General features: G+C 38.8%; 1 protein-coding gene across 4 annotated transcripts in view; it reads right to left on the bottom strand.

The window, feature by feature from the left end:
* Positions 1-11,396, bottom strand: part of EPB41L3 (erythrocyte membrane protein band 4.1 like 3) — a 142,308-nt gene extending 130,912 nt beyond the window's left edge. For 2 of the 4 annotated variants that reach the window (XM_087961578.1, XM_026671897.2), the window contains exon 1: positions 11,152-11,380. The gene's annotated coding sequence lies outside the window, so the exon portion shown is untranslated. Of the gene's footprint in view, positions 1-11,151 lie in introns of all 4 variants that reach the window. The other 2 variants (XM_087961596.1, XM_087961569.1) reach the window with 2 other exon arrangements.
* Positions 11,397-12,128: the final 732 nt, after the last annotated feature.

Genomic DNA, 12,128 nt, shown 5'->3' with positions numbered 1-12,128 from the left:
GTAGTGAGGGGAGGGGGGAAAGGCTGGAAGGGGGGAACTTGCCCCACTCGCTCCACGTGCCTGGCCTGGCCACTGGGCTGCATCTTTCCACTTCTTTCTTCTTCTGCTTTTGGTTGCATGCAAGGAAAGCAGCAAAAGTCTTTCTTTCTTTCTCTCCCCCAAACTCTGCCAGAAATGAGTCTTTGGGACCCTGCAAGGCATCCTGCTCCAAGAGGCTGCATTGGCGCAACAAGTCTCGCAAAGACTCATTTCTGGCGGAGTTTGGGGGAGAGAAAGAAAGACTTCTGCTGCTTCTGCTGCTTTTCTTGCATGAAGCCAAAAGTCTCTCTCCCTCTAACTCTCTCTCCCCCTGAGAATGGAGCTGGAGACAGTATCCTGTGATCCCAAATAAAGATTGATTGATTGGCAGGAAAATGGGGTGGGGAATTTTCATGCAGACTTTTTTAGGAATTTTCCCAGGGTCTCTGGTCCGCGGGATTTAAAATTATGAGTTTGGTGGTCCCTGAGGTCCAAAAGGTTAGTGACCCCTGCTCTTTTCTAACTGATTGATTGAACTAATCAGGCAATATTAGGAATAAAGCTCACCATGCATAGCACTAACCATTTGGGGTCACATTAGGTAGAATGGTACGAATTTATCACAAAAGGCTGTGTGAGCTGGCAATACAGAGTTCATTTTACCAATCATATCTCTCCCTGGAGCTTCTCCTCACAAGTACTTCAAATAAATTCTGATAATGAAGCAATTTTGACTTAATGAAAACACTTTCCAATTACTATATAATTCCATGTCCTAGAATTATCACCAACATATTTTTGTCCCTTTGTCAAAAAGAGAGGTATATAGACACACCATTTTCTTGGCATTGTTGATTAATATGCTGTCAATTCTTATCCTCTCCATTTGAGTTTGACAGAGGTTATGAAGCTAGAAATGTCAGTTCAGCTCCATGCAGTAATTTAAAGGACAATTACGTCTTCAGCAGACATTGAAATTACAATTCTTCAGGCATCCAGTTAACTGTGAATATTTTGGAGCATAGCAGATATTCTATTTTTACAGCAAATCTTTAAATCAACCCACATTCCATCTTTTGCAAAATGTCTATTATTGGAATGCAGGCCTAACTGCCCAAGATCTATCACTTATATCTCAGCTTAATTGATGCTCAGAGAAGCAATACATTACCTACTTCATGGTAGTGCTATGTTTACTGAAGTATTTCTCAATGCAGGTAAAGGAAGCATAAAAATGCTTTCAATTTTTTTTTAAGAATACTATGACTCATATTTTATCCATCCAAATCGTAAATGATATTTTATCCATCCAAATCGTAAATGATAAAGATGAACACAAACTGATCACGGGATTTGAAAACTATTTTTGCATGTTGGCTTCAGTAAATTTTTGAGATTTTCAAATGTAAATTCAGAAAAACAAGAGCCAATGTATGAATTAGTATATAGATGTTGAATCAAAATTATTGCTTTTAGAATCAAAGCTTATTTGCAAGGACAGAAGGGTGAGGGATAGTGAATGGCACTAATGTGCACCAGATTTCTCTGTATTTGTCTTTCTGCTACCCATGACGGTTACTTCTTTCACTTACTATTTTTTCTGTTCTTTGCCTAACATTTCCTATCCTGAAATTGATAGTCTCATATGCATGTGACTCTTAGTACACTGTTTCAAAAATGAATCTCTCATCAGAAGAATAATATCTGTAACAAAATGCCAAAAAGAACCTTTGTAGGAATCCTAACATGGTCCATGTTTATTTAATAATGTAATCAATGAAGATGAATTCCAAGGTAAATACATATGAACCTGCCTCAATCTTTCAGATAAATTTACAAAGAGAAAGACAAATGGAATGTCTTTACAGATTTGGGGCATGTAATCTGACAATTAGGCCAAAAAATTCAGAGGTACATCTAAATCTTTAATGAATTTTGATGCTCTAAATTTAAAACATATTTAAAATTGTACTTTGAAGGAAAGGAACAAAGCCACTATATAATTAAAAAATGAAATGTATATTCTAACATAAAGCTCAAAATGAGAGTTACATATTTTTATTTTTACTAATGTCACAGCAATTTTTTCATGTTTAATTATGTAACTGTAAATCTTTAATCTGCAGATCACTGCTATTAAAATAATTCAGTGCTAACATCTGTTGAATTAGACTAAAGTTCTTCTGCCGAATTTCTGAAAAACAGCACTGCTTAACCCTCATTTAAATTGCATTTAAAAAACAAAACAAGAGTTCAAACTTTCTGAAATGTACAATAATAATTTCAAATTAAAGTTACTGTGATTACTAAAAAGTTATTTCCATCCTACCTTTTTTCATAAAAGGATTTTTTGTGAAGATACTGTTATAATCGGGTATATTTGGTTTTCAGGGATGAACATATGTGGCAACAGTATTTCCAGAGCAAATAATGTAGCTATTTTTAGCCTACTATCAAGTATTTTAAGTATTTTGGCAATGAAAAGTATTGCATACATAAAGCTGCAGGAACCACTGCAATACTTAAAATAGAACAATCAGCACTGGCGAATGGTTTTCCATATAACTGGTCCTATGAAGAATTTAAGCAGTTTTATATATGGATCTTCATAATCTCATGAAATGAGAGTTTTCTATTGAGAGACTTCTAAGAATTGTTGGGATATGTAAACTCTGTGGTTAGATATGAAATTTGCTTTGCTTGTAAAATTACAAATTCATTTGGGCACAATGCAAAATAAGATGTATTAGCCATACAGCACTTGAAGAGTTTGAACTGGAGAATTATATTCCCCAAAAAGCTACTTTCTGAAGGGAGTATTCCAGCAAGGTAAAAGCTGCAAACATACCTAATTATTTTAATATTTTCATCTGGCCTACCTTTTAAAGCACAGTTATCTAATTTGAATTTCCCACCTTATCATGTAGAATGTTTATTATTTTTATTTTCCAAATTTTGCAGTATAGATCCTGACTCAAATTTCTTAAAAGAAATGTATTATTATTACAGAAAAATAAACAATTTTATTTATATAATATATACTCCATATTTCAAGGCATTTAATATAATTTAACAAAAATAAATAAAGTAAAAAATAGATTAAAATACAGTACAATAAACAAACACTAAAATATATATTTAAGTAATTTGATAATTAATAGCCAAAACTGAGAAAATGAGACTAAATACCTGTGTTTCTTAGCCTGTATTTCTTAGCCCCGAAGGTGAAAATACCTTTTTGCCTGTCAAAATGAGAAACCTCTAAGAGCGGAGATATCTTTAAAGGGCCTTTCTAGTCAGCCAGTTCCATGATGGAAGAGAATGTCCCTTAGTTACTCACATTCCAAGCAATTCAGAGTTTGAAAGAGAGTTATTCTGGTACAGTGGTTAAGGAACTGGACAAGGACCCTGGTTCAAATCCCTCCCCTCAACCTTGCCAGTTTACTGGGTGATGGGACAGGATTCTCTCAGATTCAGCTGAATCTGCCTCTCTGAGTTCGTGAGGGAAAAACCTGGGAAATTATGGGTTCCATTTTGGTTCCTAAAGGAAAGGCAGGACATGAATCTCACAAATAAACTTAATTGAGATCAATACCAACACTGTGAATTGCTCAATGAGCAATCACTGTGGATCTTTCAGCATAAGGATCATATATGATCCCTGTACTTTGCATTGTTAGCAGCCTAGCTGCATTTTTTTTTCATTGAATGCAACTTTCAAACATTTTTTCCTAATGAAATCATATTTTAACAGTATATAACCAAAGTGTGGGTAATTATCACCAAATCCAAGCAACTTAAAAGGGGTCACAGGTAGCAAACTTGTAAGAGTAATTGGGTAAAGGGATGTGTTACCAAACAGCCAGTAAATCGAGTGACAACTGATGATTCAGAAGGCTGAACTTGCTCTTTCAAGAGGAATGCAACTCTGTCCAAAAATAATCTCCAAGTCCAGATTCATATTAGACAATTTTGTCTGAATTATTTTTATCCCTTTCTCTCTCACCCAGTGCATTACGGAATCTTGAGTACTTGGAACTCAATGATAAAGAATAAAATGGCCAACTATCATCAGGATAAGAGTGCCCAGTCCAAAATTCTAGGTAATCCAGAGGTTTCAGGAAGATGTGGAAGTCCACAAAGAATGAAATGAAAACCTCAGGAGCCGATGTGTCAGATAGCAGTCCCCTGGTATTTTCTTTGAGTAAAAAGGATTTGAAGTACTGTAAAATTAGGCCTGCAAACCCAATGACTCCAGGTGTTCCAGAATTATATCATCATGACTGATAGTATGACAAGCTACTAAGAGTTCCAAGAAAGTAACAGGGTCTGGGTCCCCTTACCACACTACCAGTTTCTGGCACTCTCATTCACCAAGGCTTCCAAAGCAGAGCTGGTACCATACCTCAGTGTAAATTCAGAAAATCAAAATCATTTGAATGTGGGTTGCAAAGTCACCACCTTCTCATTCACATTTCCTAAAAATGACAGGTTTGAAACTGCCCTATAATTGCATAGATCTCCTTTGGGCAGACGGGAACACAATCCTCCTGCAAGAAGTACCCTTAACCAGCGGGAATTCCCATGTTACTTGATTTGGAGAAGAGCCGTGGTGGCACAGTGGTTAGAATGCAATATTGCAGGTTAATTCTGCTGACTGCCAGCAGTTTTATTCTCACTGGCTCAAGGTTGACTCAGCCTTCCATCCTTCTGAGGTAAAATAAGGGTCCAGATTGTTAGGGGCAATATGCAGACTCTGTAAAACCGCTTAGAGAGCCCTGTAAAGCATTGTGAAGTGGTATATAAGTCTAAGTGCTGTTGCTATTTAATCTAGCAGGACAGTTAGAAGTCAAATAAGCATATAGTAGCCCCCATCTATCCACAAATCAAAAAGAATCCCAAATAATAGGGTTAAGGATTGCCAATATTATAATTTTATGATCTGCCTCAACACTTGGGCCCATGTCAATAATGATGCCATTGGCTCTGTGTACAAAGAATCAATTAAATTATTTAATTCTTCTGGCTCCATTCCACTAATATCTTTCTTGGTGTAGGAAACCCTGCTCTGTGCTGATGCAGTAGAAGCAGTGGAAAAATATTCTGAGCTGCTTTTGTTGCAGGAAAGTAGGAGATGTTTTCAGACTGGCCAGAGTCAGACTCAAAACTGATTTGTCACTGGAACTCTTCCATGTATGGTCCAACAGACACCCTACCCCATCATCACTCTCAGCTCCCGCCATAAGAAACCGAAGTTATGATATGGTACTGAGACAAGAAAGAGGATACTTAGAGCAATAGGTTCAGTTGCCCAGTCATTTCTATTTTCAACAGATCAGCCAGTTCATTAATTTCCTGACATATAAGACATTATTCAAATGCTTTCATGAAGCCATTCACGTCCGTTACAATCTGGACTGATCCCTATTAGTGGGTTGTCCACTGAAACAAAAGTTTATGTCAGCCATTAATCTAAACTGGGCAGGGAGCAACGTGTCTCTCCCGAATGAGAACCAATTCCAGCTGCAGAAAACAAAATCTAACATATGTTTTGCTATATGTGTAGGGTCAAATAATAGTTAGGACAGGTGTATGATGATAATAGAAGACATGAAATCCTGACCCACTCCTATTTCAGAAGCCACAATGTGCATCCTCTAGAACAAAGAACTTAACCAAGATCACCCTGGCTAGCTCAGTAAGGATGACAGGCAGATAAGTGAACAGTACTGTACATTAACAATATTTCTATACTGTGTCATCCATCCAAATGCAGCGTCATGTACTCAGAATTGGCAGGCTACCAAATGGAACATTTGGTCAGTAAGATGATATTCCTATAGAGTAGATCACGGCCACTCCAGTCCTAGTAGTCTGCCATACCACAGAATAGTCTGGTAGAAAAAAAAACAGCAATAATAAAATTCCCTCTTTTTTTTTTAGTAGAATCTCCGCAATATAAGCACTTCCCAGATGCCTTAACAGAAAACCATCTTGCCCTGAAGAGATTGGAAGGCCACCATTATTATACCTTGACTTCCTTGCTTAGGCTGCAATCTAAAAGGAAAGGAAGCCAGATAACAGCCTGATCACTTATACTCTGCAACAGTCTGACTGCAGCCTTCCAGGATGTATTAGGAAAGATCCATCTAAAAATAAATATTTCATGCACAGTATTGAAAAGGTCTATAGAGGCAAAACTTTCTTCCTCTCTTTGTTAGAACGGCTAAAGCTAAATATGAGGAAATCAGTAGTGAATATGTTTTTAAGTATTTAAAATAATACATAATTAAACTGTGGAATCTGCTGCAATTAGATATGAAGTTGGTCATAATTTTAAACAGCTTTTTAAAGTCCTAAACAGATTCTTAAAGGATCATCAATGGCTGTTTATTACCTCCAGAAGGACAGACAACGTTCATTAAAAACTCGCAGTGTGATGAGCCTGGTTTCAGGCATGGGCTTCTTGTGCCTCTTCACATATCCATTCAGACACCCAAAACAGTTTGAATTCTTTGTTGAGACATTTCCACAGGACATCATTTTGATAAGAAGGAAAGGAAGACAGATGGGCTGGTATAAGTATCAGCTGCTTTGGTGGCATTACAGGTAGAGTTTTAAACTCTACGAAATGGAGACAATGGTGTCAATAGACTTAGCTCTAGTAGCCTCCTGAAAATGGACTATTGGTTTCAATCCAGAGAAAAGGTGGGTATTGATCCTAAAATGCATTAGGCAGTGTTTGCACTGCTGAAGGGACAGTCTGAAGGTCCACAAAGCATTTGAGAGCACAATTAGAGAAAAGAGTGCCAAAGAAGACTGGTGCAGGAAGGACCTAATCTACCGATTGCAGAGAGCCTTAGGTGGTGTAAGAAAATCAAAAGTTTTACTTGCCAAATGAACACTAGCTATAGCAATCCCAGCTGCCACTTCACCTGACTTGGAAAGAAAGAAAGGTTACTACCATTATTTCTCAATTAAAAAGAAGAATAGGTAGGGGTACAGTTAGAATACTGCACACAGCCCGCCCATACTTTATACTCTGCAACACTTTACAGTATGTTCAATCTATATCATTGGTAGGGGTGTAGTTAGAATAGTGCATAATATGGCAAATCTATATCATAATCTGCATGCACATAGAAGATTCAACCTGAGCGGAACTGAAAGATGGAGTTCAGGGGGGAAAATATCTAATCTGCATTTTTTGAAATATTGTCTTATTAAAGAAGAAGAAAAACTGGTGATGAAAGAAAAAAGAGTAAAGTACCCTTGCAAGTCTTGAGGCTGAGGAAATGAAACTGACTTTGCTGTGTTTTATCAGCTATTTGAATAAAATGGGGGAGAGAACAGAATTCTAATTGCACTGTTTCTTTCAAGCAAAGCCTCTGTTTCAACAGACCCCCCATGACAAGCTGATAAAGGAGCATAGGGAAAGGGCTATCACCCTCTTTTTCATAGTTGTGAGTTTCCTGGTTGACCATTGCACGGCACATAATGCTTTATTTTTCTGAGCTGTTCATTTTGCCAAGAGCATCCTGTTGTTGTCAAAAGAGGTTTAAGAACTGAAAGAGGTCATAATTTAAATTATTAAGTACACCTCTCTATAGAAAGCCAGCTTGGTGTATTGCCTTATTTATTTATTTAAAAGATATATATAGGGCCACCCATCTTAAGCAACCTCGGGTGGTTTACAACAGCCATTAAACCAATAATTGTCCCTCTATTTATGTATTTAAAAGGTATGGCTATGATATCAGGCTAGAAACTGGGTGACTGTGAGTTCTAGTCTTGGCATGAAGCTGACTGGGTAATCTTGAGCCAGTTACTTTCTCTCAGCCCTAGGGAAGAAGTAACTGCAAACCACTTCCAAAACAAATTGCCAATGAAACCATAGAGACTTAACCAAGCCGTCATCAGGAATCAAAAACTGATTCTCACACACAAAAAAGTGCCCAATTCTAAATATTTGTACACATTCATCACAGATTTCTCAGTCCATTTCTCAATTCCTCTGTCCTCCCTACCTTGTAGCAGAATTTAAGTTCAAAAAAGTTGCTCATAGTTGTTTCGTACGGGAGACTTTTAATAAGCCTAACTATAGCAAGTGCAGAACAGAGTTACAATCTGATCAAAAAAGCCCATTTCATCAATATTACAGCATAAACAGAGAGAGTTAGCAGTAATAGCCTTTATCTGGTGAACCTGATAGTTCTGTTCTTTCAACCTAAGTAATCTCCCTAGGCTCTTCCAACAGTAAAGTAGGCCAACCCTAAAATTCCACTTTGAGCTTCTTAGAAGAATAAGATATCACATGTGACAGTTAAATAAGACCACCAATAGAAATTTAAAATGGCTAAATGGGTATAAGAATAGTTCTTTGTGGATACAATTCCCACCCCCACCCCCCACATTGGAAGAAAGATAAGAAAATGAACCTTGCAAAATGTATCAGAGTTCATATTCTTAATAATTCAGAAACAGAATGAACAAACTGTTCCCATTAATCACCATCGGTATCTAATTGCATATTGCAAACAGTGTAAGCAACTGTAATCAGTTGTTTGTGAAACCTCCAGAATTTTCCTGATATTTGCAAATGTACAGCACCTTGAATTTGCTGATGCTACTTTTATGTTCATACTCTGAGCATCAGACATCAATAATGCACTATAACCCCTATCCAATCTGGACTTTGCCCTTTGGAAATGGCAGGATCCCAGCTCATCCCATTTTACATCTGAAATTAAATTGCCCAGTCAGCTTCTTACTTGCTATCCCCCTTGTTTCTATTACCCAATGAAATGCAACAGCCCAAATGTGATTAGAACCCAAAGTTTCATCATCCTACTGTGGCAACAGCTTAGACAATCAGCAATTAGTTTAAGCATAAGGTCCTACAATGTCACTGAATCGCAGGGAAAGCGATGTGTGAAAACAACTACGTTCAGCAAAAAGAAAGATAAACCTTATTGGAAAAAGTTCAACCTTTAAAAGAGCTTGAACTGAGCTGACTAAAAAAAAAATTTTAATTACTCTGAGAGATAAAGCAGGTCCTTGAGAGTTTATGTTCCCTCCCAGCAAAAGACAGGAAAATTGCTGTTTATTAGTTAATATTTACCCAATGTGTTCTTACTTTGATTCTTATTTATAATAGGCAAGATGAAATGAGGAAACCATTAAGAGAAGGGGGTTGTTTAAGGATAAATGTAATATATAGTGGTTATTCCCTTTATTTTAATCTCTTTATGCTTTCCTTGAATATGAAAGTGTTGATTAAAAATTTGGAGGGGAAAAGTTCATTATTTAAATTGATTCATAAAGCTTCATGGGAAGGATGCACATGTGCACATTTATAAGCATCATAAAATAACTTTGCTCTTATGGTTCATTGACTGAAAATAAATTTATTTAAATTGAGTAATGTAAGAGGAAAGGCTATCATAGAATACTACAGTGTAGTGTAGTAAAGATTACAAGACAAGGGAAGCATGCAAAGACAACGTCAATCTTCTTCATCCTGAAAAGTCAGATGTTTTTAAAAGGATTATTGCCACATTTGGTAAAATGTAAGCTGGTAAAAATATTTCATACTTAGAAAAAAAAAATGGTATATACAGATGTTATAGCTTTGTCGTTAATCATACAATCAATCCCCTCAGTATTATAAACACTGCAGAATATTTATTATGAAGTCATTTAAGAAAAAACATATTCTACTTTCCAATAACAAGTATAACTTAGCAACATTACATATATGATTGTTTATTAAAATTATTCTCTCTATTTGTGTTGTCTTTCCATTCTCCCTGCAGTATCTGTTACATGTTTTCCCACTGGTCTCTGTGATATTGCAGCTGCTGTATATTTGAGGCAGTACCAATCTCTCCCTGTAAAACCATTCTCAGAGAGACAAACCCAGAGATTATACACTGCTGGGAGATAAAACTAGCCCTATGCTTTTAATAGGAGTATTAAAATTACAACATATAACCTGGACTTCACATTATATGGGCTAGCTTTATCTGCCCATAATCTGATAAGAGAAAACAAGAAAGGTTCATAGTTCTCCTACGAGCACATGAGGTTCAAGATACAAGAAAAAGAGATAAAACAATGGAGGGAGGGGAGAAAGAGATTGGATAAAAGAGGAAGCTGATACTCTTAATAATTTTTAGCTACCTACACTTATTTCTTTTATTGCACAGTATTTCTCATATTGTAATGTTGTATGCTCTACATAGTATGGATTTTGTTTTGGAAAAGATGAGCAACAAGCAGTTTTCCCACTTGTTTGGAAAAAAATGGGATTATTTGTGTCTGATCTGTAAAAGCAACCCTAAATAGGAAGAGGTGAAGGGTCCTTATCCTTTTACCTGGACTTAAGGACCTTTCATTTTTCTGCCTTGATTTAAGGATCAATCAGCTACACACACACACACACAGCAAAAGTTATGCCGTCCATTGGTTTCTATATATGGACTGTCAAAATTAAGTGTTGGGGAGGGAGTGGGGGAGCGAAGTTCGTTAGCTGTTAACTCCCGATCAGCACGGCTTTTTCCTAGGAATCCGTGAAGAGTGGAGAGAAATCGGAGACAGGGGACAGCTCCCTGATGTGATGGGTGGTCCAGCCGAAGCTACAAGAGGTAATAAAAATCCTCCAGGATTTTTTTGCCGCCGCCGAAAAGAGATGGGTGAGGGAAATCAGTGCTTCATAAGGGTTACGCACACACACACACACACACACCACACAGAGTAACCCTGTAAAGCGCGGACCGGGAAAGGCGGGAGAGTGATTGACGTGGCGGGAGGGGGGTTCAGCGCAAAAGAGGCCAAACCCGTCCAAGGATCCCGGTGGGGGAAACTGGCACAAGGCGGGATCACCGGGCGGCTGGCATTGAACTCCGTGGTGGAATGGCTCCTCTTCTTGCGAAGATAGCCCGGCGGGGCAGCAGCCCATCAGGGCAGAGTCCTTTCCCTCTGACCTCAAGCCAAGGACAGGGCAGCGTTTTCTCCGGCGCATCCTTTAGCCCGCTCTGGCGAAGCGCACGGAATCTTCCTGGGATCCCTTTCGCTCCCCGCGTTCCCCCCCAGACCTCTACAATAACAAGGCGCGGGAGTGAGGAGGCTCACCTGCGAGCTGTTTTGTGGCCCGACACCCCCAATCCCGCGGTTTCCCGCTTTCCGGAAGAAAAGTGCTCGCGAAGTAGACCCGATGCAGGACACGGCCGCGTTTGCCCCGGGTGCGAAGAGGAAACCGGGTCGTCGGAGCGCTTCGGCGCGCGCTTGGCAACCCTGAAAAGCCGCGGCGCGAGCTCCGGAGCCCCGAGCCTTCGCCACCTGCAGAGCGGCAATGCTGCTTGCTTTAGGAAACAGCCTGACCGACCTGCCGGAGCCTGATAGCCACGCCCCCAGCTCTCAAAAACGTCTCCCGATTGGTGGCTCCGTCGTATCCCACTCGCTTCTCCCTCCCTTTCTGGTGTGCGCAATTTGGAGGCTGTTGCTTTTTTTTCTTTCTTTCTTTCTTTCTTTCTTTTTTTTTTGCGGGAGGGAATGAAAGGGATTCCGAGGATAAGGCAGAAGCAGCCCTACCTTTAGAGATCTGCTGCGTTTGGGATGAGGACGACGGACGAAAGTAAAGAAGGAGAGTCGTTCACGGATCTGTCCACGGTAGCTAGCGGGAATTGAACGGCATTCGAGAGCCTTTTGATCTTTAAAGCAGCTGGTAACTTTTTAAAAGAGATGTTGAGGAGTAAAAAAAAAAAAAAAAAGATGGCATCTGTGTGGTGCGCCTGGGAGAACAGTTCCTCACAGAAAATTTTTAAAAAACCCATCTTTATCTCTTGCATGCAACAAAGGTGGTGCAGAGGATCTTCTTCTCCATCCACGACGTTAAAGAGGTATGCGTCTTTGAATTTCCCGCAGATCCACATACAGTACAGTACTTTAATTGAAAGGAGAGAGAAAAAGAAGAAGAAAAACCAAGAAAAAAAAATGTCCTAGCAGCTTATTCCTCAAGGCGGCAGAGAAGAAAAGGAAAGAAAAAGGAAAGAAAGAACAATTCGCCTCATGCATGAACTTTCTTCAACACAACACCTTCCAGCTAATGT

The sequence above is a fragment of the Notechis scutatus genome, chromosome 3 (assembly GCF_049901735.1).
Source record: "Notechis scutatus isolate UNSWTSFEM ecotype Mainland chromosome 3, rNotScu1.2, whole genome shotgun sequence".
Lineage (NCBI taxonomy): Eukaryota > Metazoa > Chordata > Lepidosauria > Squamata > Elapidae > Notechis > Notechis scutatus.
Note: the sequence above shows the minus strand (reverse complement) of the source record. Positions and strands in the feature narration are given on the sequence as shown.